The 10,180-nt window shown below is 32.2% G+C and overlaps 1 non-coding gene across 1 annotated transcript; it reads left to right on the top strand.

Moving 5' to 3' along the window:
• The first annotated feature begins 8,032 nt into the window (after positions 1–8,032).
• On the top strand, positions 8,033–8,104 carry TRNAA-CGC (transfer RNA alanine (anticodon CGC)). Its single transcript has one exon. It is a non-coding gene; the product is annotated as a tRNA-Ala (tRNA).
• Positions 8,105–10,180: the final 2,076 nt, after the last annotated feature.

The following is a 10,180-nucleotide window of genomic DNA, read 5'->3' as shown; positions in this document are numbered from 1 at the left end:
AATTTGCTGAAAGAAAAAATCTTGAAATCATGAACACCTCCTTTTATAAGAAGGAACATGGACATGGAGAAGCCCAAATGGAGAAACGAAAAGATGGAATAAATGTTATTCTCCCCTGAGAAAGTCAATTTAGGTAAAGTTGTAACGAGATTAAACAAGTTGAAGTCAAGCGATCATAGAATGGTGAGAAGCAAAATTTGTTTAGGTCTAAGGAAAGAGAAAAAATAAATTAAGAAAGAAAATGAACATCTGATGAGTTCAATTTAAAAATACAAAATAGATACTCCAAGCTATATGATGAAATAGAAGTAAGTAAATAAAAAATGAACAGTAATCTAACAAAACTTGTATTGTAATCAGCATTAAAGATTTGTGGAAAACGTCCTAAACTAGATCAAGGAAAGACCAAAAACCTATTTAACAAAAGATGGGAAATGAGGGTAATCCAGAGCGATGTAATAGAAATAGTAGAACTATCCAAAATAATAAACAAACTAATATCCCAAGATATTAGTAAACGCAATAAAATCAAAATTGAAAAAACACTAAAGGAAGGAAGAAGCATCAAATTGATGAAAAGAAGACTTCGAACAAGGCGCCTACAGATGTTTGCTTTAAAGGATGAAAATGGAAATATTATCTACAATAGAATAGAGTGATGAAAATTACAGAGGATTTCTGTACAACGCTATAAAATAGTAATATAAGAAATAAATTTACCAATAGAAAAAATTAAACACCTGAGTCGGTATTAAACGTTACAGTAGGAGAAGTAATGAAAGTATTAGAAGACAAGAAAAGAGGCAAAGCAGCAGGAGAAGATGGCCTAACAATTGATTTAATAATAGATGGAGGAGATTTCATAGTTGTAAAACTCGCTGAACTCTACACCAAATGTCTGCAAAAATGCTCTATACTACAGCTTGGAAAAAAACTTTTTTTTATTATACTAATTCACAAAAATTGAACCACAAAAGACCTGCAAAATTACCAACCTATAAGTTTACTCTCCGTAATATATGAAATATTTACAAAGATCATATTAGGCCGAATAGAAAGACAGCTAGACTTTAATGAACCGAGAGAGCAGGCAGGCTTTAGAAGTAAGTATTCATTAACCCCCCATATCCATGAAATTTCAGAGAAACAACAAATTAGAGTTATGGACGAGCCAGCTGAGATTTTTAATGAGTATACGTACTTAAAACAGTGTTTCCCCTGGACACGAGACCGAAATTAAAAGAAGGATAAAGCATGGGATAGAGAGCATTTGGTAAACAAAATGAGATTATGAAAAGTAAAATGCCACATTCTCTATAAAGAAAACTATTTAATTAGATGGTCCAACCAATAATAACTTATGCATTAGAACATAAGCTAGATACAACTCAGAGAGCAATAAGAAAAAATAATGCTGGGATCAACACTATGAGATATAAAAAGAACAACATAGATACGCAAGAGGATATTCTAACAATCTGTAAGAAATAAATGGACATGGGCAGGACATATAATAAGAATGACAGATGATAGATGGATATTAAAAATAACGAAATGGATTCCTAGAGACTGTAAAAGAAGCGGGGGAATGAAGAGAATACGATGGATTGACGAACTAAGAAAGTTTGCGGGTGTGGACTAGCACAGAGAGACCATAAAAAGATGCAAGTGGAAGGACTGTCTGAGGCCTTAGTTCTACAGTAAACTAGTAACGGCTGATGATGATACTGATGATGTGTGCATATATATATATATATATATATATATATATATATATATATATATATATATATATATATATATATATACATATGTATATGTATATATATATAAATATATATATATATATATATATATATATATATATATATATATATCATCCTTATCAGTTACTTTTCGCCAGTCGTCTCTATCTAGTGTTTTAAAATCAATACTTCTCCATTCATCATATCCTCCTTCACGCTTCATAGTCTTCAGCCATGTAGGTCTGGGTCATCAAACTCTTCTAGTGCCTTGCGGAACATAGTTGAAAGTTTGCTGAACTCATCTCTCTTGGGGGGTGCGAAGAGCACCCCCAAACCATTTCCATCTACCCCTCACCATGATCTCATCTACATATAGGACTCGAATAATCTCTCTTATAGTTTAATTACTAATAGTGTAGTTTCATTCAGCACTCCAATATTCTTCTGAAGGCTTTGTTCTCAAACCTACAAAATCTGTTGAATATTGTTTCAATGTCATACCACGACTCATGTCAATAGAGTAACACCGATCTCACTAAACTGATATATCGCCTGATTTTTATCTGTAATTTCAGGCGATTTGATTTCAAAATTTTACTTAACCTAGCCATTGTCTGATTTGCTTTTTTCCATCTTTCATTAAACTCCATTTCTAAGGACCCTGCATTAAAGATCATAGGTCCTAAATATTTATATGATTCTACCTCATTAATCCTTTCTCATTCCAATGATATTTCCTCTTCCTCTACATATTCCGTTCTCATCAACTCAACCTAATGTGATATTTCATGCATTCTGGTAAGCATCCATTGCAAATCCTGTGGGGTTCTGCTAATAAGGACAGCGTCATCAGCATACTCCTATTACCAATCCAGTCCAATCATTCTCCACCATCACCAACTATTCTATGCAATACAAAATCCATAAGGAGGATAAACAACACAAGTGACAACATATTCCCTTGGAGTACTCCACTGTTCACTGGAAATTCATTTGAAAGGACTCCACTATTATTAACTTTGCACTTGCTATGCTCATGAGCAGACTTGATCAAATTTACATGTTTAAGAGGAACTCCATAATATTGCAGGACTCTCGACAAAATTGGCCGGTGCACACTATCAAAGGCTTTTCATAGTCTACAAATGTCATCAAAAGTGGATTTCTATATTCTAGTGCTGTGCATGTGTTAAAAGGGAAATTTGGTCATTACATCTTCTACCTTTATTTAAATCCTGCTTATTCAACTCTCAGCTTTTCATCAATCGTTCTCTCTGCTCTCTTTAAACTAAGCATACTATATATTTTATGACAACTGATGTAAGTGTGATTATTCTATAATTACTGCAATCAGTCAGGTTACTTTCTTTTTTTTTTTCACCAACACTCTTAGGTCCCATTCATCAGGTTTCGCCTCTTCATGGCACATTCTGCAAAATAATCTTGTAAGTATTATTCTGGGAGTCACTTCATTTTCGGCCAATATCATCTCAGAAGTTATTCCATCGCATCCAGGGGCTTTCCATCTATTGAGTTTTTGTAATATCTTCGACTTCAAACACACTGTATTCATTCATGGGCACATCAAGGTCTTCCTCAGCTTCAGGTATAACAATCACATTATTCCCTTCATATATCCTATTAATCTCACTAAAGTGTTCCATTTAACGTTGTCTTTCTTCATCTGTTAGTATAAAATATCCATATCTTTTTTGATGGGTATATACTTCTTCTTCCTTGGCTCAGTAGAGATTTCATTGATAATTCTATGAGCAATTTTAACACCATAGCCACTTCCTGAATTCATAGCTTTGTCACTCTCAGCTGCTTTTCTGTTTAAATATTGTCTCTGGTCATTCGTCGCTTTTCTTTTGAATTCACTATCAATGCTGGAATACTTTGCATGGTCTATCTTGTAATTTTCATTACTTCCTCGAAAACTTTCAACAATAACTTTCTGTCTTTGACATATTCTCATAGTTTCCCAAGTATCCTTCGATATCCAAGGCTTTTTCCTTGTAACTCTATGTCCCAAAACTTCACTACCAACTGACTGATATACAGTATGTTTTTAATATCACACCATTCTTCATTAGTTGTCTGCTCTTTGTCTCTTAAAGTCTCAAAGACTTCAAATTGATTCCTACATTCAATTGCAGACGTTTCTCTGTGCTCTTCTTCTAGAAGCTTAGTTGTATCAAACCTAGATTTTCTATCTACATTTTTGTTGGGTGCTTTCAGTTTTAATTTCAGTGTGGCAATGAGGAGCTGGTGATCACTACCATTATCTACACCTCTATGGCTTCATACATGTCTCATACACATATATACACCGATATATACATAGACTTATCTATCTATTCATCTATGTGTATATACACGTATATCTATATAAAGTATATGCATATGTATATATAATGTATCTATATAATATATATATATATATATATATATATATATATATATTTATATATATATATATATATATATATATATATATATATATTTATATATATAGTATATAGTATATATATTTATTTACATATATCTACTGTATATGTACATAGAGTAGTCATACGTTTGGCAATGGGTCTCAGCGTGACAGGAGAGAAATATATATATATATATATATATATATATATATATATATATATATATATATATATATATACATATATATATATATGTATATATATATATATGTATGTATATATATATATATATATATATATACTGTATATATATATATATATATATATATATATATATATATATATATGTATATATATATATATATATATATATATATATATATATATATATATCCAGAACTTGCACTTTATCCTATAAGGGAGATTTATCGCTAAAAACAGATTCCTTAGATGTGACTGCTAGGACGAAGCCTCCTCCTGCACCTCCTTGCTCTTAGATGGTAATCGAGGCTATAAAAATCACTTTAATTTTTTTTTTTTTATCTAGAACTATGCAAAAATTTAACTTACATATATGTGAGAAATGTTCATATTGTCCACTGCAAATTGGCGCTCTCAGTGTAGATGCCTCGGGGAAATAATTTTGTAAACCAAACAAAACTTTAATCTTTATTAGACTTTCCGTTAGCATTTTTGGGAAATTTAATAAAGGAAAATCCAATTTTTCCTTCAGAATTGCTTAATGCCTTAAACCTCCATTCTATTTTGCGGTCTTCTTTAGAATTGCCCAATGCATTAAACTTCCATTCTATTTTGCATTCTTCTTCACCATATTCGGAAGTTGGGATGGAATTGGTAAGTCAACTCTAACCGAATTATTATCAGCCGAATCTGTTTCAACAGAGTGACCCTTATAAATTAGGGTTTATATTAGATCCTCTTATTCTGCAAATGATAACGACCCAGTACGTTCGTTTTGGTGGTGTAGTAGGTGTCGGGGATAGTGAGCGGGGGAAACGGTGCTTATAATGGACGATTGATCTCCTGGCTCGGGTTAATGTAATGGCATTCGAAAATTATACAGCCAATTCCCCCATTCGGAAATGCTCTTGTTGAGTTTATGACCCGATGATTAGGGAAGGACACGTGATCGTTTTGTCAATAGCATACTGTTCCCGGGAGAGACATTTATTGTGTGAATGGCCAAAGCTTTGCTTCGATATCCATTGTTATTCAAACAGAAGAGGGTTTAATCTAGATTAACACTCTAGTTACCTATGGGAATTTCGTATAGTTCGTTGCTAATACGACCTCTCAGTATAATGACTTTAGAGGGAACTCTATTCAGTAATAAATAAAACATGAAAATATCACATCAGATATGAAAATTAATGAATATATATATCCGAAAATGGACTTTCTTCTCAATCTATTTGATTATAGAACTCAGGTCGTTGCTTTTACACTCTCTATCCTATTAAATTTATAGATTTTTAGCACTTTCCAAATATTCCTGGGGATCATTGTCTGAACCTAAAAAATTGAACTTGGCATAAATGATGGGCTTCTAATACTGCTAAAGTTAAATGGAAAGTCGCTCAATCTGACCTAGTGTTTGTAACAAGCTAAGATAGAAGGCGATTAAACGTTGGATTTGCCACTTGCCTTGTAGATTTATCTGTGATATTCAAACTTGCAACATAGCTACCGTTTAGCGGTCTGTTATAAGTAGCAACGAGTAGTAATAGTGACGAAAAAGATTAAGAAATATATGAAGCAAGAATCCTCTTGTTTTATATTCAAACCGGAGACGAAAATATAAAAAACAGCCAGACATTGCCAAGTACTCGCTTTTCATTAGTCCTCATATAATGTTATATGGTGTTAGAAATTAACTGTGTTTTTATTGATATCTGATAAACCGAGGCCAGAGTGAAACTTCTGTAAGTATTCGCTTCGCCATACTAATTTGATAATGTGATGGCTTAATACGGATCACTTGGATCGACGTCGGATTATCAGTTATCTTTTTATACAGTATGTTTCAGTGGAATGTCTTACGCGATTACCCTTCCTAAGCTATTACAAACACTACATGCAAACACTGAAATCTGCATTAAACCTTTCGAAGAAATACACTGTTGGATGCACAGTTTCCTCCATGAATTCAGATACACATCATCACAGGTAGTCTGTGGTATTGTGTATTGGAATTCCTGAAGCCAACTATACTTCACTGTTGATCCTTACTCGAAGATTCTATATTTGGGCTTCTCGGTATTTGATCTTAAGACACATCTGCGGAAAGATATCTTATCGTGGATGAACTCTTCGTTGAATACTCATCAATTCTTAGTTCTTTGAGTAATTCTGTAATGTAAATTAGAAAATATGTGACTTTCTATTTTCTTAAATTCTTAGTAATGTTATGTTTTTTTTTTTAACAATATCTACTATTTTTTAATTTTTTTCGTAATGTTTTTTTTTTTCCTAATGAATGATGCGTAATATCTTTATTTTTATTTTACCAATGATTATTATTGGGGGGTAATTGTGTAGACTGACTTCCTTGAATATAAAGGAAACGACAAGGCTAAGTTTCAGTATTCTGTAATGAAAAATAATAAATTTATAGAAATCTATTTGTCTGTCGCTGATTTTCGCCGTTGAGACGCCAGTTTGCGTAACTAAAGCACTTCAGTCCATCATAGTTGAATCACAAGGCTTTTTAAACTCCAACGGTTCCCATTTCCGAAAAAAAAAACCATGTCTATGTTAGTCATTGACATTGGAGTCAAAATGTCAATTTTGGAAACATGATAATGCTCAGTCACTGGAATATTGCTATTACAAGTGACAGGTGACGTGTCAGAATTGAAGGCAATAACAATGAATGCTTTCCTCATAACGTTTATATTACCCGTTTTCTGACGGCCATTTCAATTACTATAATATACAGAACGTTATTAACAAACTTCAGTGTTGTTTCCTTGTCAATCTTCTCGTTGGATGGGTATCTTAACCAATATTACTACTAATAATTATTCGATAATAACAGTAACATTGAAAATTATAGTAACAGTAGGGTTAACAATGTTAATAATGACACATAAGTATAATACACTTTTTAAAATCTTGCAGTAGGACTGTTCTCAATAAATTCCAGTAAAATTTTATTTACCCTTTTACTCTCTTTGAGAAAAATTTTTGACGTAGAATATTTCACTCTTTTTGTATATAATGGATATTAATGAAAGACATTTTTTGATAGGTTTTAAGCACGTCTTGAAATACATAGATAGTGAATTATCTACTAGGTTTAAAATCTAGTCAAAGAATTTCAACATGAGTATATTTCTGTTGATAAAACAAATGAAAAGTATATAATTAAGCGAAGAATGGCATGAACATGAATTTAATAAAAAAAAAAAAAATAAATAAATCAAGGATAACTATATATCCAAATAGTATGAGATTCTTGGATATGCATAAAATGATAAGATGTTTGTCAGCGTAGGTAAACGAATGCACAATTCCCTGCCTATTCAATCAAAGCCAGATATATTATGGACATTATAAAATTTCAGTAACAGAAATAAAAGTTATAGAAAAGTGGACTGCATTATAAACAGATGTGGGATAATTCATGGAAGATAAAGATTTTATATTTTTTTATCTAAGTAAACCCAATTGGGAAAAGGAAACTTGTTTTATCTTATCAGTAACGATGAATCACCCAAAAGACAGGAATACTCTCAGAATAAAAAAACGAATTCTTAAAGAGAGAGAGAGAGAAAGAGAGATAGAGAGAATAGATAAGATACTGAACTATCTCTGGCATCAACAGTTGGCAGTGGGGGTGTAACTCAGAGGTAGAGTGCTCGCTTCGCATGTGAGAAGTCCCGGGTTCAATCCCCGGCATCTCCAAGGAATTTTGACCATAACTATTTCTAATTATCTCTTGGCAGTAATCATATTCGTAGTTTCAGCTAGATTAGCTTTCGACAACATAAGAATGCATAACTTTGTTGTGTTAAGACACTTTATATCGGGAGAGGGGCTACCTGTTTGTCATTAAAAATAAATGAATGTTATGATTTCAACAAATTTAAATCTAAAAAGAATAGAACTTATATCCTCATCGCACGAGGTATACTGGGGTGAAAATTGGCTTTCGTAATACACAAGTAATTAAATCCCTCAGATATTCATTCTTCTCCTTTGAAAACTAATGGTTCGTAATCCTATAGACTTTAGTCTTAATGAGCGAAGATTTTGAAGATAAAACATGGTTCAAATAAAGACTTGGTGAGGATTAGAAGTATATTTTTTTTTCTTTTTCGCTCTCTTCATTCATCGCGCTAGAATAATTTAATCAATAGATGAAGAACCAAAAATAAAATATGTAACGAAGTATATTACATATTAAAACAAACTAGATGAAATCAAAGTTAAACATCACCTGTTAAGAGGCATCCTCAGCTCTCTTTGACTCCCATCACTCTCTCATAAAAGTTTATTGGCAGTTAATAGCGAACGATTATGACAAATCGCTCCCACTGGAAAGAGGAAAAGTAGTATTGAAAAAAATATACGAATATTAATGGAAATACTGCTTCAAAAGAGTTTAGAGAAAATGATGAAATAAGTTTGGATAAATATCATTCCTGTATAGATTGACTAGGAATTAATCAAAATATAGATCTTTATTCAACTTGTATCCACAAAATTAATTTAATATTATTTACAGTATCTAGTAATCCTTAAAGCAAATTAAAACTCTCTTATACATACACCATAAAGATTCTCCGTAAAATTCACCTAATTTTCGCTCCGACACTTCTTTTCATGATTTAAGATTCTTCAATATACCGTCATCTCTACATTTTCAGGCATGAAAAGGCAGAGGGTAAAATTTGCCTATACATACTTGTAAAGCTTCAATGTTTGCGTGGGATGGTTCAAAATGGTATGAATGCTATAGATCTTTTGTATTTTATTTGTATAAACATACATATATATATATATATATATATATATATATATATATACATATATATATATATAAATAATATATATACATATATATATATATATATATATATATATATATATATATATATATATATATATCCTTACGATGCTGGTCTAGTGTAGAGTAAATACAGCAGTTTATTAATTATTTTATTTATATTTCATTTGTGCATTAAAGAGATGATAGCCAGCCCATAAAATGAGCTCCTCTCATGTAGATGTATTTTATGTAAATTACGTAAGACTCATCGTGAATTTTATTGTATTCTTTATTCAAGTTAGTACAGTATATGTAAATTTACGTTATTTTTAAGAATTAACTTTTTATTTCACGTAATTTTGTTACGAAGTCTTACGTAATCTAGTAAAGAGTGTTGTGGGATTTGTGCGAGATATGAACAAATGTTTAGGTAATGTTCTTTTATGTTTTATGAGGTATTGCGCCATTTTTTGAGAGAGAATGCTCAGTAACATGTGCTTTAGAAAATTCTGTACAACGTGCTTTAGAAATTTCATGAAAGGCCTGGTGATGGGATGTTATCTTTATTTTTATTTTGGGGACAAAGGGTGGGCAGAGCTAGCTGACAGAGAGAGCCATCTGGTGTGGTGTGAATAGCTTTCAGGAGAGTGATACTTGGCAACTCTGGCACCGTGTTTGGCCCCCACGCTTCCAGACCTCAGTCCGGGAAGTTTCTGGAAGTTGCTGAATTTCATATAATAAAGCGACACCAAGGTTAGAGAGAGTGATAGAGATAGAGATTACCAGCATTAAGATTGTCATCTCCTAACCTCTCTCACTCTCGCACGCAACCCTGTGTATTGTTTTTAAAAGTGTTCAGAACGTATAGTGTGTCCTGTCCTAAGTGACTCTGTGCCCCAAAGCCTATCGTGTGTCGGAAAGATACGTAAGACGAAACGGTGAATTTGAAGTCATTGTATTAGGGTGTAAAGTTTTTGTAATTGGCTCTG

This window comes from Palaemon carinicauda, chromosome 22 (genome assembly GCF_036898095.1).
Source record: "Palaemon carinicauda isolate YSFRI2023 chromosome 22, ASM3689809v2, whole genome shotgun sequence".
NCBI lineage: Eukaryota > Metazoa > Arthropoda > Malacostraca > Decapoda > Palaemonidae > Palaemon > Palaemon carinicauda.
Note: the sequence above shows the minus strand (reverse complement) of the source record. Positions and strands in the feature narration are given on the sequence as shown.